Consider the following 17,897-nt stretch of genomic DNA (forward strand, 5'->3'; position numbering starts at 1 on the left):
CGTTCACAGTTTACAGTTTTTATAAAACTGAAAAAAAAACACACACAAAAACACAAAAATAAAATAAAATAAAAAAGTAAAAAATAGTCGTGGTTTTATTTTTCTTATCTCTCTCTATTGTTCTCCCTCTTATATTCGCTCTCTACTGTCTGCTCTATTGTTCGCTCACTGTTGTTCTATATCTATTGTTCTCTCTCTGTTATTCGTGTATTTTATAATCATAATGTTTTATTTCTATTATGTTTTATTGTATTTGCTTTGCAAGTATGGTATGTCTTATGCCGTGTACTAGAGCTGCGCAATTAATCGTTAAAAAAACACGATCTCGATTCTCTCCTCTGACGATCTCTCTCACTGAGAATAGGCGATTCTTTCATATAAACAAATGGAGAGATTATCTGCTCACTCAGCTGTCAAAATAAAGCATCCCAGGCAATCTGCCAAGTTTAGAACTTGCATGAAACTAACTTCTTAGATCAAAGGCATAGAACTTCTTGTGTAAAAAAATAATCTGGGCAGTCTGCCAAGCTTTCAACCACGTGTAAATGCAGGAAGTTTAACCACTTAAAGTCTAAATCTTTTTCTGACACTTCTTTCTTAAGTTAAAATCAATATTTTCTGCTAGAAAATTACTTGGAACCCCCAAACATTAATAAATAAATAAATATATATATATATATATATATATATATATATATATATATATATATATATATATATATATATATATATATAATTTTAGCTGAGACCCTAGGGAATAAAATGGCAATTGCTGCAATATTTTACATCACGCTGTGTTTGCCCAGCAGTCTTTCAAATGCAATTGTTTGGGAAAAAATACACTTCAATAATTAAAAAAAAAAAAAAACAGTAAAGTTAGCAAATTTTTTTTTGTTTTAATGTGTGAAAGATGATGTTACACCGTGAGAATCGTGATAGAATCGTGATCTATCTTCTAAGCAAAAAAATTGTGATTCTCATTTTAGCCAGAATCGTGCAGCTCTACCATGTACACATGAGCGGAATGTCCGACAGAAAAAGTCAAATGGGAGCTTTTCATCGTATATTCCAATTTTGTGTATGCCCCATAGGACTTCTTACGTTGAAAATTCTGACAGACCTAGAAAGAGAACATGTTCTAAATTTTTCTGACGGAACCAATTCCTATCAGGAAAACGGCTCATCTGTATGCTGTTCCGGCGTACCAAAAACTACGCATGCTCTGAAGCAAGTACGAGATGGAATCGCTTGGTGTTGTAAAACTAGCGTTCGTAATGGAGATAGCACATTCCTAACGCAGCAAATTCTGTGATCTTTAAATGTAGCACATTCTTTTATTCTTTATAATGCTAGAATAATTAAGTTGTTTTGCTACGTATATTCACACAGAGTTCTCACAAACTTATTTCTTGATTATTTCTCGTGATCTCATGAATAATCTTTTCATTTTTAAAAGTCAGATCTCCATAATAATGTTTAGAATTTTTTTTATAGACTTTTATTTATTTATTTTTTATTTCATCAAGATCTCCTTTTTTTGGATTATTGAAAAAAAAAATTCTAGTGATCTCCATATATAATTATATTTTTTGTGTGTCAAGTTACCACAATAAAATTATTATGTTGTATTTTTTATTAACCTCAAGGAGGTTGGTGTCCCTTGATAACAAACAATGTAGCGCTATAATGTCAAATAATTTAAAAAACCTAGACATAAATCACCAAATGATCTGGTAGTGAAATCAAACTTAAAAGGTCAGCACACATATCGCATGTTGTGCAGTCTAGTAAGGAATACAGAAAATGTGCTACAGTGAACTAACAATATGAGCATAAAAAAGTCCAACTATGACAAAATAATGTGAAACGTGAGTCCAGATATTCCGTTGGTATGAACTATGCATAGCCTTCCGTTCACAGCCAGAAAATATTATAGAAAATGGTGGATACCGTGGATAACGGTTGGTGTCCCTTGTTTATTTAACATTGTCTTTTATGTACTGTACCTGCCTACTCACAAATAAACTGTCCTTTTTGTAGAAAATCACATAGACAAGTATTTTCAGAAAATAAAATCATAAATTATTTTGGCTAACAAAATACAGAGGAAGGTATCGCTGGAGAAACATTTGGATTTGCAAAGCCTTTTGGCCCCCAGGGCACACATCAAGTCTGTGGAAAATAAAATTGGTAGCTTGGGGAGTTCATATAAATTTGGAGCACAATCTGCTCCAGGACCAGTAGCAGATGATATATATGTCCCCAGGCTGTGATACTACACCAGCCTGCGTCTTCTGTCAGACCAGACTGAACCCAGGTCATCACTTTCTTCTCTTCACTGCAGCCTTCCCTCCACGCTTCCCTGCCGCCTTCCCTGCAGCCTTCCTTGGAGGCTGTGGCTCTGGTGGTGGACTTATGCCAGGAGGAGGAGGAGGATGAGCGAGCTCATATACATAGCTGTTCTCAGTTAGCTGGCCTCTCAACCCCATCTGAAGGTCCTCACCAAAAATTCCCTCACAAAGGAGGCTTTGGCCCTCTTCCAATTTCATCAATCATGTGGCTAGATAACAGCCATAGGCCTCTTCAGTGTTGAGAGGGCTCCTGAGGACATCATTTGCTTCCCAAATGAAGCCCAGTGCTGCCCCCTTCGTCATTGTCCCATTTCTGGGCCTTTTGGTGGTAAGGCGGACACTGGGCATGCCCATCTCCTGGCTGACACTGGGCATGCCCACCTCCTGGCTGACACTGGGCATGCCCACCTCCTGGCTGACACTGGGCACGGCCTCCTCCTGGCTGACACTTTCCAGACCCTCCTCCTGGCTGAGCTCATCCTGTGTATAAAAAAGGGACAGTTTTAGGCTCATCACTCACACATAATTTTCAGCTCATGGCTTGCAAATTGAATGTTAAGAAATAGAAAAGACTATCATTCTGAACCCAGCATTTTGCATTCTTGTCCCAAACATTTTTGGCCACTACTGTCTATTGATATGTAAATCTCTTTGTTTTAAATCATTCATTTGTTATCAATTATAACATCTAGATAACATCATTAATATTAGGACAATAAATATGTCAAAAATAAATATACCTGGCTCCAGCTGGGCGCATCAACTTCTTCCAGGATGGAAGGCCCAGGTTGTTCCTCGTCAGCCTCTGCTGGGGTTGAGGGAAGTGTGGAGGGAAAGCTGCAGGGAAGGGTAGAAAGTGATTCCCTGGCTTTAGTCTGGTCAACCAGAAACTGCAGTTTGTTGAAGTATCACAGCCTGGGTACATACACATACCCTGCTGATGCTCCTGATCTGAGTGATTTCTGGATCTTTTTATGCTCCTTCTTATGCATGTTCCTTAAGATCTCAATTTTCTTTTCCTGGAAAACGATGGTTGCATCGGGCACCCAAGTATTCACAAATTCCAGAAGTTTCTCCAGCGTTGACCTCTTAGCTTGTTTATTATAATATAAGCTGTGTTTCACCTCCCACAAATTCCTAATTTCCCTGTATTTGTCAATGAAACTGGCCATAAATTCTGGGTCTTTAAAGTGATTCATATTTCCTGTATACAATACACAAGACAAAAACACTAATGTGAGCCTAAACTCTCATAATCTTATCCTAATATAGGCCTCAATCTTGAATCAGTCTAGGCCACTGGTGATGGCCAAGTTAAAATTTTACCTTCTTTTAGGATGCTCGCCGCTTCCGTTCCTCCTTCCTCCGCACACAGATCGTACGTATGACACATGCGTGTTATCTTGATATACACGGCGCATGCGTGAAACTCTGCCCGCCCCTGACGTTCTTTCTAGAATATTCAGACAGAGCAGGTGTGCGATAAGAGTAGTAACGAGGAGGAAGAAAGCCCGGAGGCAGAAATGTCCTGATCCCAGAGACGAAGATTTAAGGCCTCAAATATGGCTTTTATAGAGCTGGTGGAGATGGTGGACATCTTGAGGAACCACTTGATTGACTATGATGGGAAGAATGGACCGTACCTAAACCCGAATGTTAGAAAGGCCAAAATCATGACAAAAGTTGTGAAGAGTACGACGATCAAAGGAGCAATTAAGAAAACGCTGGTCAGACCTGAAACTGAGGGAGCAGGATCAGTATAGAAGGATCAAGAAAGTGCTTCTAAAAAGTAAGTAGTTGTTGTGTATTCCGATTACTATTATTACTTGCATGCTGCACCATGTGATTTTCATTACTGTTGTACAGTTTAAAATGGCAACTTTCATGTTCGTGGGCACATTACTCGGTCATAGGAAACATCGTACTCTCATTAAATTCGATGTTTTGGGCAGATATAAAAATAGGTTTTGTACATTGATGTCTACATGTGTTTGAAACTAGAATGAAATGCAAGCTTGATTCGGTGTAATGTAAGGAGAGTACACTCAGTAGCTGTTTACACATATGGACTCAGTAGCACTAGTGTGGGACACAAGAACAAACTTTTGAAAGGTGTTCCACACAGGTGCTCCAGTGGATACTTGGGATGTCTCCATGTGTGAAAATCGACAGAAAAAGGTAAGTATTCCAGCTTGGTCAAGGTAAAAAATCATATGCCCAAAATAGACAATTGTACCCTACTTCCCAGCAATGTTTCATATTCCTATTTCTGGACTCAAAAATCTTTGTGCTAAGTATACCTTTTGTTTCATTCTCATAGGGGAGAAAAGACTTGGGGGACACCACTCAGAGGACACAAGGAACCCCCCACATGAGAAATAAGGGGAACTCAGAACAAAAACACACCCAAGGATCTGGAGGAAGGAGAGGTAGAGGAAGTCGGTGATATTGTTACCACAACAGGTGAGTGTCTGACACCCCAGCTTCAGGTACTAAATGTATGCCTGCATATTTATAATACATGTTTTTATTCAAATTTTTAGGGTATGTGCTGGTTGTTGAAGAGCAAGCTAAACATTTCACAAGTGACAGTGCACAAAGGCTAATCAACGATCAACATCATAGTGTGTAATGGTGTGTAATGGTGAAATTGACATCATAAGGAAGAAACTCAATGTTATGAAACAACAAATGAAGAACATGATTGATGTGTTGGGTAGAATCTGAATTTCTTCCAAATGCCACCATTTAAAAAAAAAATTGACTTTCCCCAAAAAAATTTTGACATCTTAAAAGCCACATTTTGAAGATGTACACAGTGTGTCAACATGTGCTATCTGCCATCAGGGGATATCAATGTATGCGTTTTGTGGGTGTAACCCCTTCCTAGTAACTCTAATAAGTGAGAGGAAGGGGTTGCACCCCGAAAACACGTATATTGATCCCCCCATGATGGGAGATAGCACATGATGACATTAGGCATGGGATAAGGAGGGAAATACCAATTTTGACTCCCAAATTGCGTGCATCTTCAAAATTTGGCTTTTACAGGGGTGACCCATCTGATGAAGGCAATATCAAAACATTTTTGACACTATAATGTCTGATATTGCCTTCAGTTTTTCTACATTGAACTTTGTAAGTTCCAGAGTGTTGTATGTTATATTTATAAACGTGTGTTTAGACCAAAATAAATTGTAAAAAATTTGAGAAAAAAAATGTTTTACATCAAAATTTTATAACGCACATCTGAATGTGCACAGAGTAAAAACTTTGCTAATCAACAATGTGTGGCTTCTTCTTTCAATGCTCAATACCAGTTTTTGAAGTAATTTTGTGTTTACAGTGACAATGGGGCTTATTTACTAAAGGAAAATCCACTTGGCATTACAAGTGTACTAGGAAAACCTAGGAGACAGCCAAAAACAAACACAAGCAATAAAGAAAATTCAAGATTTTATCAGATTGTTTTTCTTTAAAAAAAATTTACACATTGTCTGGCATAGCAATGGCCCCACTACTCGTAAAAGAATTTACATATTTCTGCCGAACTTCATGGGCACTTTGGGGTGCCAAGCCAGGATGGCCAGTATCCAGGCCCATCAGGGGATTCTCAGGAAGTCCCGCCTCAGGCCCAACTGAGGCAGTATAATTTTGGGCATTTTTCCTTAAAAAATCGTGCAATATGCAGCAGTATAATATGATGTGGTTGATTTTGTAGTCCGCCATATGGCTTTCTGTCAGAAACAGGCGGAACCATGCAGGTGGGGGAGGAGCCTGATGTGGAGATCAGGTAGGTGCTGCTAAGCCCAGGGTCCATGAGCCTCCCTCCCGAGATGTAGCAGCGTGGAGGTGAGATTCCCCCCCATCCTCCTGTTTCTGGCCGTACCAGCTGGTGTTTGCCAGAGACGGTGCAGCGCTCTGCTGAGATCCTCGGCGGTGAAGGCATAGTGGGGCGATAAGTGGCTGAGGACGCGGCGGTGATAATGGGCAGCGCCACCCCCCCCCCCCTGACTGCAGGATAGATGAAATAGGAGCCCACAGCTGTGGAGAGCCGGGCGTGGAATGGGGACTGTTTGCAGGCTCCGGCTTGGTCTGTGAGTGATTCAGCGGGACTGGTGGAGTGGCTGGAGCAGCTAAGATCCCAGATTACAGAGCTATGGAATCCCCAGGACAACAGAGGACACCTGCCTCCCTCCTGAGGCTTCCCCATCTATAGTAGAGTGAAATGAAAGGTAAGCAAAGGTAAACAAAGGTACTCTTACCAAGGATGGGGTGAGTACGCTGGATTGCTGGCATATTAGGAAGACACCTGAAGGGTAAGACATACAACATCTATATTGAAGCATGTGTAGAGCTGTAAGATGAATTCAGGCTCCGCTAGTGGCTTGTTTTGGACATTACGGGGAAGACTAGTGGAGTAAGTGGACAAAGTTACAAAAAAACTAAAAAAACTAATTATATAAGAGTTGGACGGGGAAAAGGAAAAAAATAAGTCACATATTATTTTGGTGCCTATATATGATTTTCTGCATCGGCTGCTGGTTATACAGAGCTATATATGCACATTTATCAACAAATAGCAGCAGCACCATATCTGAGGCTACAGTTTGGGAGGCACACAAGGCCTATATTAGGGGGATCCTGATCTCAATTGAAACCGCAAAGAAAAAGGCGAACACACAGAATAGGGAAGGGTTATATAAGGGAATTTATGCCCTTGAGCAGAAATATAAAAACAGAGGAAAGAAAAGGGTAGAACAGGAAATTATTATAAAGTAAGAGCGTTTAAAAGAAGTAATCGAACAAGAAAATAAAGCTAAATCTACCATCGGTTTAAGAAAGAGAGGTGCCAGTGGGGGGACATGTCGAGGAAATACCTAGCTAAAATGCTAAAAAAGAAAAAGCACGCCAACTTTATTGAAAGCATACAAACAGGGAAAGGGGGGAAGTTTTTTTCCACCCCAGAGATCTTCCAAGAATACTACAGTATCCTATATTCAATAAATCAAAAAGATCCCCCAGACATTGCTAAAAATAGATTAGAGAACAGAGAAGACCTTTGAGAGGGATGTGGCCTAAAAAAATACACCCAGATAAACACACATTTTAAGTGGGATTCATCCCTGGTAGGGAGAGTAGGGATAATGGTGTTAGAACCCTTCTGGTTATACACAAACTGAAAGAGAGAGGATCCCCAGGGCTACTACTGTCTATAGACGCTCAGAAAGCATTTGACAGAGTAGACTGGGAATTTATGCAAAACTCTCTGGAGGTAATTGGAGTTGGCCCCAAGATGTTAGGCCGGATAAATGCCCTATATAAGCAACCTACAGCGAGGGTCAAATAAATGGGTCCTTATCACGGCCCTTCAAGATGTTCAACGGGACAAGGCAGGGTTGTCCCCTATCCCCCTTATTATTTATTTTATCAATGGAACCATTGTTGTCTAGGATAAGATCGAAACCCTGATATTAGGGGGTTACAGATCGACAATGAGGTACATAAATTAGTGTCATACGCCGGCGATGTTTTTTTATATGTTACTAGTCCCAGGACGAACCCCCCCCCCGATTCTATTGAACACCTTAAAAAAGTATGGTGAAGTCTCAAACTTCAAGATGAACCCCTCAAAATCTGAAATTTTGAATATAAATGTTGCCCCACAGGAAGTTCAAATGCTGAAACAGGACTACCCTTTCATCTGGAGGGACAGTGAAATTAAGTATCTAGTAGTTAAAATAACACCTACACATGATATGTTGTATCAATAAAATTTTATTCTGTTAATGAATGATATTAAAACAGAATTAAACACTGTTGCCTCTAGAGAGAGATCTTGGATTAACAGGATAAACTGCCTAAAGATGATAATACTCCCTAAAATACTATATAAAATACAAATGATACCGATCCCAATCCGGGAAATATATTTCAATAAACAAAATCTGCTATTTCGCAGGTTTATTTGGAGGCATAAAAAGCCACGAATAAGCCTGGGAATACTCTCTAGGGATAAGACTCAAGGGGGTTTGGGGGTCCCAGATATTAAAATTTATTATCATTCAATTCTATTGGCACGTGTGGTGGAATGGGTAAAAGATAATAAAGAAAAAAGTTGGGTTAAGTTAGAAAAAGGGATTAGTAATGTTTCTTTGGGCAAAGTGATATGGATTCCGCCACACTTAAGAGATTTAGATGTACACACACACATGATCTCACGGACCGCAAAGGTAATATGGGATAGGGTTCCCAAAAAACAAAAATGGGATTATAATGGGATTATAATTTTCCACTAATACCTTTAGCACCGGGAAAAGAAGGGATATATGGAGGGTGGTTTAAGAATAAGGATGTACAATTAAAAGATATTATTAACAAAAGTTAAATTGGCACGTTTCAGGAATTAAAGACAAAAAAGAGGTGTTAGATATAAATTGGTGGAGGTACGCCCAGTTGAAGCACTTTGTGGATTCCCTCCCACATCCGATTAGATCAGCAGACAGCCTGCTCCCATCAGCCCTTGTACACACGGTCGGACATTTCCGACGGAAAATGTCCGATCGGACCGTGTTGTCGGATAATCCGACTGTGTGTGGGCTCCATCGGACTGTTTCTGTCGGAATATCTGACGGACAAAGTTTTAGAGCTGGGTTTTAAAACTTTCCGACAACATGATCCAATTGGACTTTATCTGATTGTGTGTAGAGAATTCCGACCGGACAAAGTGCCACGCATGCTCAGATCAAATTCCTAGACCAAAGCTACTAGCCTGAACGTGGTCCCGTCCTAACGAAATAACGTCATCACGTTACGTATGATTGGATTTTCCAACAACTTTGTCCGACCATGTGTATGCAACACAAGTTTCGGACAAAATCCATCGGACAAAATCCGATGGATTTTGTTGTCGGAATGTCTGACAGTGTGTACAAGGGCTCGGAGTGGTTGTGTGTGGCAACTGAATGAGGGAGAGGGATTGTGAAGATATATAACATTTTGAATAGTTTAACCACTTTCAGATCGGACCAATTTGCTGGTCAAAGACCAGACCACTTTTTGCGATTCGCCACTGCGTCGCTTTAACTGACAATTGCGCGGTCGTGCGACGTGGCTCCCAAACAAAATTAACGTCCTTTTTTTCCCACAAATAGAGCTTTCTTTTGGTGGTATTTGATCACCCCTGCGGTTTTTATTTTTTGCACTATAAACAAAAATAGAGCGATAATTTTGAAAAAAACGCATTATTTTTTACTTTTTGTAATAATAAATATCCCCCAAAAATATATAAAAAAACATTTTTTTCCCTCAGTTTAGGCCGATACGTATTCTTCTACATATTTTTGGAAAAAAAAATCGCAATAAGCGATTATTGATTGGTTTGCGCAAAAGTTATAGCGTTTACAAAATAGGGATAGTTTTATAGCATTTTTATTAATAATTTTTTATTATTTTTTTTTTTACTAGTAATGGCGGCGATCTGCGATTTTTATTGTGACTGCGACATTGTGGGGGACCCATCGGACATTTTTGACACATTTTTGGGACCATTGTCATTTATACAGTAATCACTGCTATATAAATGCAGTGATTCCTGTGTAAATGACACTGGCAGTGAAAGGGTTAACCAGTGGGTGGCAGTGTAGGGGTTAAGTGTTCCTAGGGGTGTGTTACTAACTGTGGGGGGGTTGGGCTTTCATTTAGTGTACACTGATCTCTGCTCCAATCACATGGAGCAGAGATCAGCGTCACTAGTTGCTAGGCAGAATGGAAAAATGTTGTTTATACAGCATTTCCTCCATTCGGCCGCTCCGTGAGACGATCGCGGGGATGCCCACGGCGATCGAGTCCGCGGGTCCCGCGACCGGACTCACGGGGACCCGACCAGCGCGGGAGCGCGCCGCCGGCGGCGCGCTCCCGATGGCATGGCGGCAACGAATATTGGACGTACATGTACGCCAATATGCCTGCCCGTGCCATTCTGTCGACGTACATCGTCGTGCGCTGGTCGGGAAGTGGTTAAAAATATCGGAGCCCCCCCCCCTATACATTAAAAAATGGGATGAAGAGATTGGGACAGGAAGTACGGAGGCTGAGGTTAACAAAATATTAAGGATACCGCATGCGATTTCACAGGACTGTAGTTTACTGGAAATGAACTACAAGTGTATGGCCCGGTGGTATATAACTCCAGATAGAATATACCAATTTCAAAGAGGGCTTTCTAACCTATGCTGGAGGGGATGTTCAGAAATAGGCTCTATGCTTCACATTTGGTGGTCATGCCCCAAAATTAAAGTATTCTGGAAGACAGTTTTGTTAATTATTGAAGAAACCACAAATTCAAAAATTGTCAGAAGATCCAAGGATGTGCCTGCTTCACTGGACCACTCTGCCCATTAAACAATATAGGAGTCGGGTGCGCATGCGTGGGATCCCGGACACAGGCGTGCTCTGAGAGAGCTCCGCACGATCGGCCCAATACAGCAACATTCAGCGCATTCAGTGGGAACACAGCCTCGGGAATGGCAAGGCGAACACCCAGGGAAGGTAATGAACCAGCGGGCACAAGGCCAGCCGAAATGGGGACAGCAAAAACGTTTAAAATCCAACGGAGGAACGGGTCCCTCCCCTGGACACAGGCCGCAACCCAAGATGGCACCGGGATGCCGGGACACACTAGGTAGCTCAGCCTCCAGAGTGGATACATCTCAGCGGGGGGGAATAGCAGGATCCCTCTGGAGCATCCCAGGGATCCGTTTTCCTCACAATCTTCAGGGGACATGGAGGAGGATCAGCAGGGTGAGTCCCTCTCGCAGCCCCCCTCCCCTGACACAGACAGAGACGCACAGGAGATGGCAGATTCCCCTGTGTCTTTCATGGACAAAAACATGGCTGAACTTACTGAGGCTATATTCAGCCAGCCCAGCCCTGCCATTATTGTACCCCAGCAGATGCACTACTCGGATGACGCAGTGCTACTAGCCCGATTCTCCACCATGCTGCAGTAAGAGCTCTCTAAAGCCTGTACCATGATCACTACAGATCTTAAAAAAGACACCCACAGCATAGGTGAGCGATTTTACCTTATGGAATCTAAGGTGGACGGCACTATTAAGAGGGTGAATCAAAACACCAATATGATTACAGACCTCCAAGATAGGCTCGAGGAAGCCCATACTAAAATAGAGGACTTAGAGAACCGCTCTCACAGATACAACGTGCGTATACACGGCCTCCCCGAAGACCTAGAAGGTGCCATGAAAGGGCTGATGAAAGAATTAATTCCGGACATCTCCCCACACCAAATGGAGATTGACCGAATTCACCGAGCTCTGGCAGCCCCAAGATCTGACGGACTACCTCGTGATGTCATAGTCAAACCACATTATCACCGAATAAAAGAGAAATTGATGCTTGCAGCCCACAACAGACAGGACATATCATTATTTGGGGCGCCAATTCAACTTTTTACTGACCTAGCCCCCTCTACAGTACAAAAGCGAAGGAATCTAAGACCTCTGCTACAACAGCTTATCAACAAGCAGATAAAATACAGATGGGCATTTCTCTTCAGGCTGCCTTTCACCTATAAAGGCAAATCCTACTCCTTTTTCACATTTTAAGAGGGTGAAGATCTACTACTTGAATTGGGGATTATTACAAGGGACTCTCCAGCCCCCTTCCCTCCGCATCAAACCCATCGACCCTCTCCCCACCGTGGATGGATCGGAAGCAGGCACAAGCCAGAAACACTCCCCGGAAGACCTGACTGTACGAATTATTACTCCCCTAAAAGGAGTTATACTAAAGTTTTGCCAGATGGACTAGTTTGAGTCCACCATTTACTGTGATTTAACACAGTCACCTTGGTAGCACAACCATAGTGCAGTTCCCTGTTTTTCAGAGATTTTTTTTCAAAGCAGTTTGACGCTAGTTTAATGCAAAAAATTTACCTTTAACCTACAGTTTATTTTTCATTACCAAGATGGTGTGGTGCCGGTCCCCGGCTTGGGGACCATTTCTGTCCACCCTGGGCGGCGGACGCCAGGGTGGGAGTAACCGATGGGGAACCCTCCCCTCCCGCCCTCCCTGGTGTCGTGGCCCTGAAGGTGGGGGGTGGGTGTACACCGATAAAGTCTAATGATTATAAGTTGATGGATCTGGGTCTACCCTGCTGATCAGCTCTAAAACCTAGGTTATTTGGGTCAGATCGGAAATCCATGCCACCCATTTGCAAGACTACTTTCCCTCTGATGAGGAAAGTACCCTTGCCTTTTCCGGACAGGACACTGTGTCCGGCAGGGGTCATTCCCCGCAAAGTTGCATATCATCTACAGTTTATTAAGTATTTACATTTAGACCTGTGGCCGTTATATTTAATACTGTTTAATCTTTTGTCTCTTTTCCTTTTCTTCCCTCCCCCTACCCTTTATTTTCCCCGAGCTGTGGTCCCATGCCCCGCCCATGTATATCGGTCTTGGAGGATATGGAAGTGGGAGACCTGCCCTCTCGAGGTCCCATCTACCCACACAGTAACACAAGGTAAGACATACTCTACTGACTTCTCAGTGATCACTCACAATGTACACGGATTTAATTCCCTGGATAAAAGGACTAAAGCCTTTCAATTCTACCATAGACAAAAAGCAGACATTCTACTGATTCAAGAAACCCACTTTTCTAAAACGTCAGCCCCCAGATACCTCAATATCAAATCAACAACACAAAACTCCAACACTAAGATGTTTGGTCTTATGCTGGCCATACACCATACAATTCTCCCCTATGGATCTCCCCCAGATCCACCAAAACCATACAATATGAGGCCAAATCTAAACACTTTCAATGTGTGTGCAATCAGACAGGCCCTTGTACCACACAGCTGAAGGCAAACCCTAGACAGCCTATCAAAGTCAAATTAAAAACTAGTGATTCCGAGTGGTATCCAGTGCAAAAACTTCCGGAGAGAGGTTCACATAAATACAATTTAAAGTCAGCGCTCAGTGGAACTCAACATAAATACAATCAATTAATTAAAAATATTGCATTTAATCAAAAGAGAAGCACAGAGGTAAAGTCATTAATATCCAGCACAACAGTAAATGCTTTATTTTCGTTTTCGTGGTTACAACAGTTCGATATAGAATAAGAGATTCAATGTGACTCTGACAATAACAATCTGTGTCTATTGAACCTGTGGTCGAATGTGCCTAACCTTACCTCTATTAGTCCAATATTCGACAGAGAGAAAAGATTCGACATAGAGAGAAAAGATTTGACAGAGAAAGATTCTAAAGTGCTAATTTTAAAGGCTAATATGCAAGTTACTGTCCTAAAAAGTGTCTGGGGACCTGGGTCCTGCCCCAGGGGACATGTATCAATGCAAAAAAAAGTTTTAAAAATGGACGTTTTTTCTGGAGCATTGATTTTAATAATGATTAAAGTGAAACAATAAAAGTGTAATATTCCTTTAAATTTCATTCCTGGGGGGTGTCTATAGTATGCCTGTGAAGGGGCGCATGTTTTCCCTGCTTAGAACTGTCCCTGCACAAAGTGTAATTTCTGCAGGAAAAAAAGTCATTTAAAATCACTTGAGGCGATAATGAATTGTCGGCTACCATAATACAGAGAACACTCATTGAAAGTTATTGATTAAAAAAAAAAAAGCGTGGGGTTCCCCCAAATTCAATTACCAGGCCCTTCAGGTCTGGTATGGATATTAAGGGGAACCCCACGTCAAATAAAAAAAAAATTGACGTGGGGTTCCCCTAAAAATCCATACCAGACCCTTTATCCGAGCACGCAACCTGGCAGGCCGCAGGAAAAGAGGGGGGTCGCGAGAGCGCCCCCCTCCTGAACCGTACCAGGTCACATGCCCTCAACATTGGGAGGATGCTTTGGGGTCCCCCCAAAGCACCATGGGCCTCATCCCCACAACCCTGGCCGGTGGTTGTGGGGGTTTGCGGGCGGGGGGCTTATCAGAACCTGGAAGCCCCCTTTAACAAGGGGACCCCCAGATCCCGCCCCAACCCTGTTTGAAATGGTAAGGGGGTACAAAAGTACCCCTACCATTTTACAAAGAAAGTGTAAAAAATTGTTAAATAAGACAAACACACTTTTGAAAAAGTCCTTTATTAAAAATAAAAAAAATAAAAAAAGATTCCAGCGGTGGTAATCCACTCTTGCTATCCTTAACGCTATTACGTTCCCGCCACATGTCTATCAGGTCATAAAGGTGAAACAATTTAGCCATGTTGTTGCTTCCAGTCGGAGGTCTTTTGAGAGTTGGTTTAGCAGGGTTAGATTTGTCCATGATCCTATCCAGCGTAATGTTACCCCCCTGATCACCTATTCCTGAACCTTGGGCATCAGTATTTTCAACATTTTGCTAAAGAATTCCGTCTGTCCCATATTCGGGGCATATTATGACACAAAGGAAACCAACTTATCATGAATACGTCCAACTGCCAATATGTATCTGCCTCCTTTGTCGTTAACGTATTTTGATGGGCGTAAATGGGGTCCATCTAGAAAAGCTGATCGCCACCCCTTCAATTTTATTAGGCCTGTTAGCCAAATAAAACTGTGGGTATTTGATATTGAGGACAATTTAAAATCAGCGCTCAGTGGAACTCAACCTAAATACAATCAATTAATTTAAAAATATCACATTTAATCAAAAGAGAAGCACAGAGGTAAAGTCATTAATATCCAGCAGAACAGTGAGGGATGTACTTATTGCACAGTCAAGTAAAAATCCAAAAGTAGGAATAAAGTAAAAGTAATAGTACACTGTGCCACCTTTCTTCAGGAAACAAGGGGTTAATTCTCGGCTATAAATCTATTGATAGGTAGCCAAAGCATAGAGGACTCATAGCTCCATGTTGCAGTAACTTGGCAATTCACTTATCGCAGGCTGCTGTCCACTTAAAAAACATGTGCGCTATTTAAATCTCAAGTAGGGATGGCTGAACTGTTTGCCCGGCGGTAGGTTCTCTGCGAATTTTGCGTGTTCGCTATTCGCCCGATCGGCGGACAATTGCCGCTGTTCGCCCCGTTGGACATATGTGTTTACAGTGTGAAAGAACTTTGACCCATGATGACACATCCATCATGGGGTGCCCGATTCTGCAGCTGTCTTTTATCAGTGTAGGGACTGAGGGACAGTATGCAAATCACTAGCTACTAGGTCCACAAAGGTCCCTTTAAGGACTGGTATAGGTGTAAAATATATAGGCTGCTGGTGCAGGGCTGTGCTGCAGATTACTGCCCTACTCTGCAGCAGTTCTTTATCAGTGTAGGGACTGAGGGACAGTCTGCAAATCACTAGCTACTAGGTCCACAAAGGTCCTTTTAAGGACTGGTATAGGTGTACAACATATAGGGTGCTGGTGCAGGGCTGTGCTGCAGATTAATGCCCTATTCTGCAGCAGTCCTTTATCAGTGTAGGGACTGAGGGACAGTCTGCAAATCACTAGCTACTAGGTCCACAAAGGTCCTTGTAAGGACTGGTATAGGTGTACAATATATAGGGTTGTGGTGCACTGCTGCTGACTGCTGCCCTATTCTGCAGCAGTCTTTTATCAGTGTAGGGACTGAGGGGCAGTCTGCAAATCACTAGCTACTAGGTCCACAAAGGTCCCTTTAAGGACTGGTATAGATGTAAAATATATAGGCTGCTGGTGCAGGGCTGTGCTGCAGATTACTGCCCTATTCTGCAGCAGTACTTTATCAGTGTAGGCACTGAGGGACAGTCTGCAAATCACTAGCTACTAGGTCCACAAAGGTCCTTTTAAGGACTGGTATAGGTGTACTATTTGGTGTGCAGTATATAAGTGTGTAATACACGTATAAAATACTCGCACATATAGAAAGCATAGTATAGTGCATTTCCACTGTGCAGCATTGTGACTGCTGAGCGGTTCTGCAGCGATACTACAAAGAGTGACAAACGCAATAAAAAAAGTATTATAACTGGTGTGATAGATCAGTGGCCCCCAAAAACGACAGATTGAAGTGGGGTGTTATATACCTTCTTCCACATACATACTGCACTTTTCTAGAGACTTTTGTCACAGGGTCATTTAAAAAATGACAGGCAGAGGAAGAGGCAGGCCCTTCCGCAGGGGTGGTAGGAGTAGGGCAGGAGCAACAGGCTTGAGCCAAAGTGGCAATTTGCAGAAGGTGCGTGCAATTACATCAAAGGACGCACCAGACTTGGTTGAGTGGCTCACTTAGCCTTACTCTTCTGCACCCTCCTCATCCTCTCGATCTGCACCCTCTTCTTCACTCTCTGCTATGTGCACCCCCAAAGACACTACCACCACCACCACCATATACCTTCCGCTTGAGTCACAGGAATTATTTTATGATCCATATCAAGACATTTCTGATGCGCAGCCACTCTTGGCATTGGATCAGGAAGAGGAGGTAGCAACAACCGCCACTCAGGAGTCTGACGGCAGTACCCAGATCAGCCCAAGGAGGAGGTTGGTCCCCACTGTTGCTGCCTACTCCGAGATCTGTAATTATAGCGGTGGGGAAGGTGACGTTGATGAGGACGTGTCTAGTGATGTCACGTTGGTGCCCACAGGAGAGGAAGAGGAGGGGAGTTCAGAGGGAGATATGGACCAGCAAATAGGGAGGAGAAGCAGGAAGAACTTAGATTGCACAGGAGGGACAAAGCAGACTGCAAATGTATCAGGAGTGAGGCATCAACCATGTACGGTCACATCTGGCGCTCCCAGGACGCCGGCACATGGCTCCGCAGTGTGGGCTTTTTTTAACGTGTCCGCTGCTGACAATAGTGTTGCCATCTGCAATCTTTGCAGTCAACGCATAAGTCGTGGTAAGCCCAACACTCACCTAGGGACGACCGCCTTAAGAAGGCACAAGGGGCTACCATCACCGAGCCCAGTGGGAGCAACGGAACACACAAAGCCACACTCCAGGCTCTCACCATCCAGCCTCGTCTTCTACTTCTCCTTCTCCTCACAATTGTCCTCCACTCCACCTTCCATCACACCATCCTCACGTTTTTCTGCAAAAAGGCAGGCTTCCGTGGGCCAAATGTTCGAGCGTAAAAAAATGATGACGCCGGATAACCCTCTTGCCCAACGGTTGATGGCTGGCTTGTCAGAACTGATAGCCCGCCAACTACTGCCTTCTGACGACCGTCAAGCATGTAACCCATGTAGATTTGGTTTTACCACCACGGATTGCATGCAGGCCTGCCTCTTCTTCTCCTCCTTCTACTCCATCCTCCTCCCTCTCCTCCTTGGCTGACTCCTCCTTTTCCACTGCTAGCGGCTTTTCCGCTGTGCCGCCCAAGCTTCCCAGAACCTATTCGTCATGCCAGATGAGATGTTGCCATGCTGTGCTGCGTCTGTTGTGCCTGGAAGCCAAGAGCCACACTGGACCTGCAACTCCTTTCAGCTTTGCGTTCACAGGCAGATCAGTGGCTAACACCGCTCAATTTGACATTTGGTAAAGTGGTGTGTGACAACGGTGCCAATCTGCTTAGCGCATTGAAACAGGGCAAAA

The sequence above is a fragment of the Lithobates pipiens genome, unplaced genomic scaffold (assembly GCF_037356315.1).
Source record: "Lithobates pipiens isolate NorthernLeopardFrog02 unplaced genomic scaffold, aLitPip1_a1.2 Scaffold_10, whole genome shotgun sequence".
Classification (NCBI taxonomy): domain Eukaryota; kingdom Metazoa; phylum Chordata; class Amphibia; order Anura; family Ranidae; genus Lithobates; species Lithobates pipiens.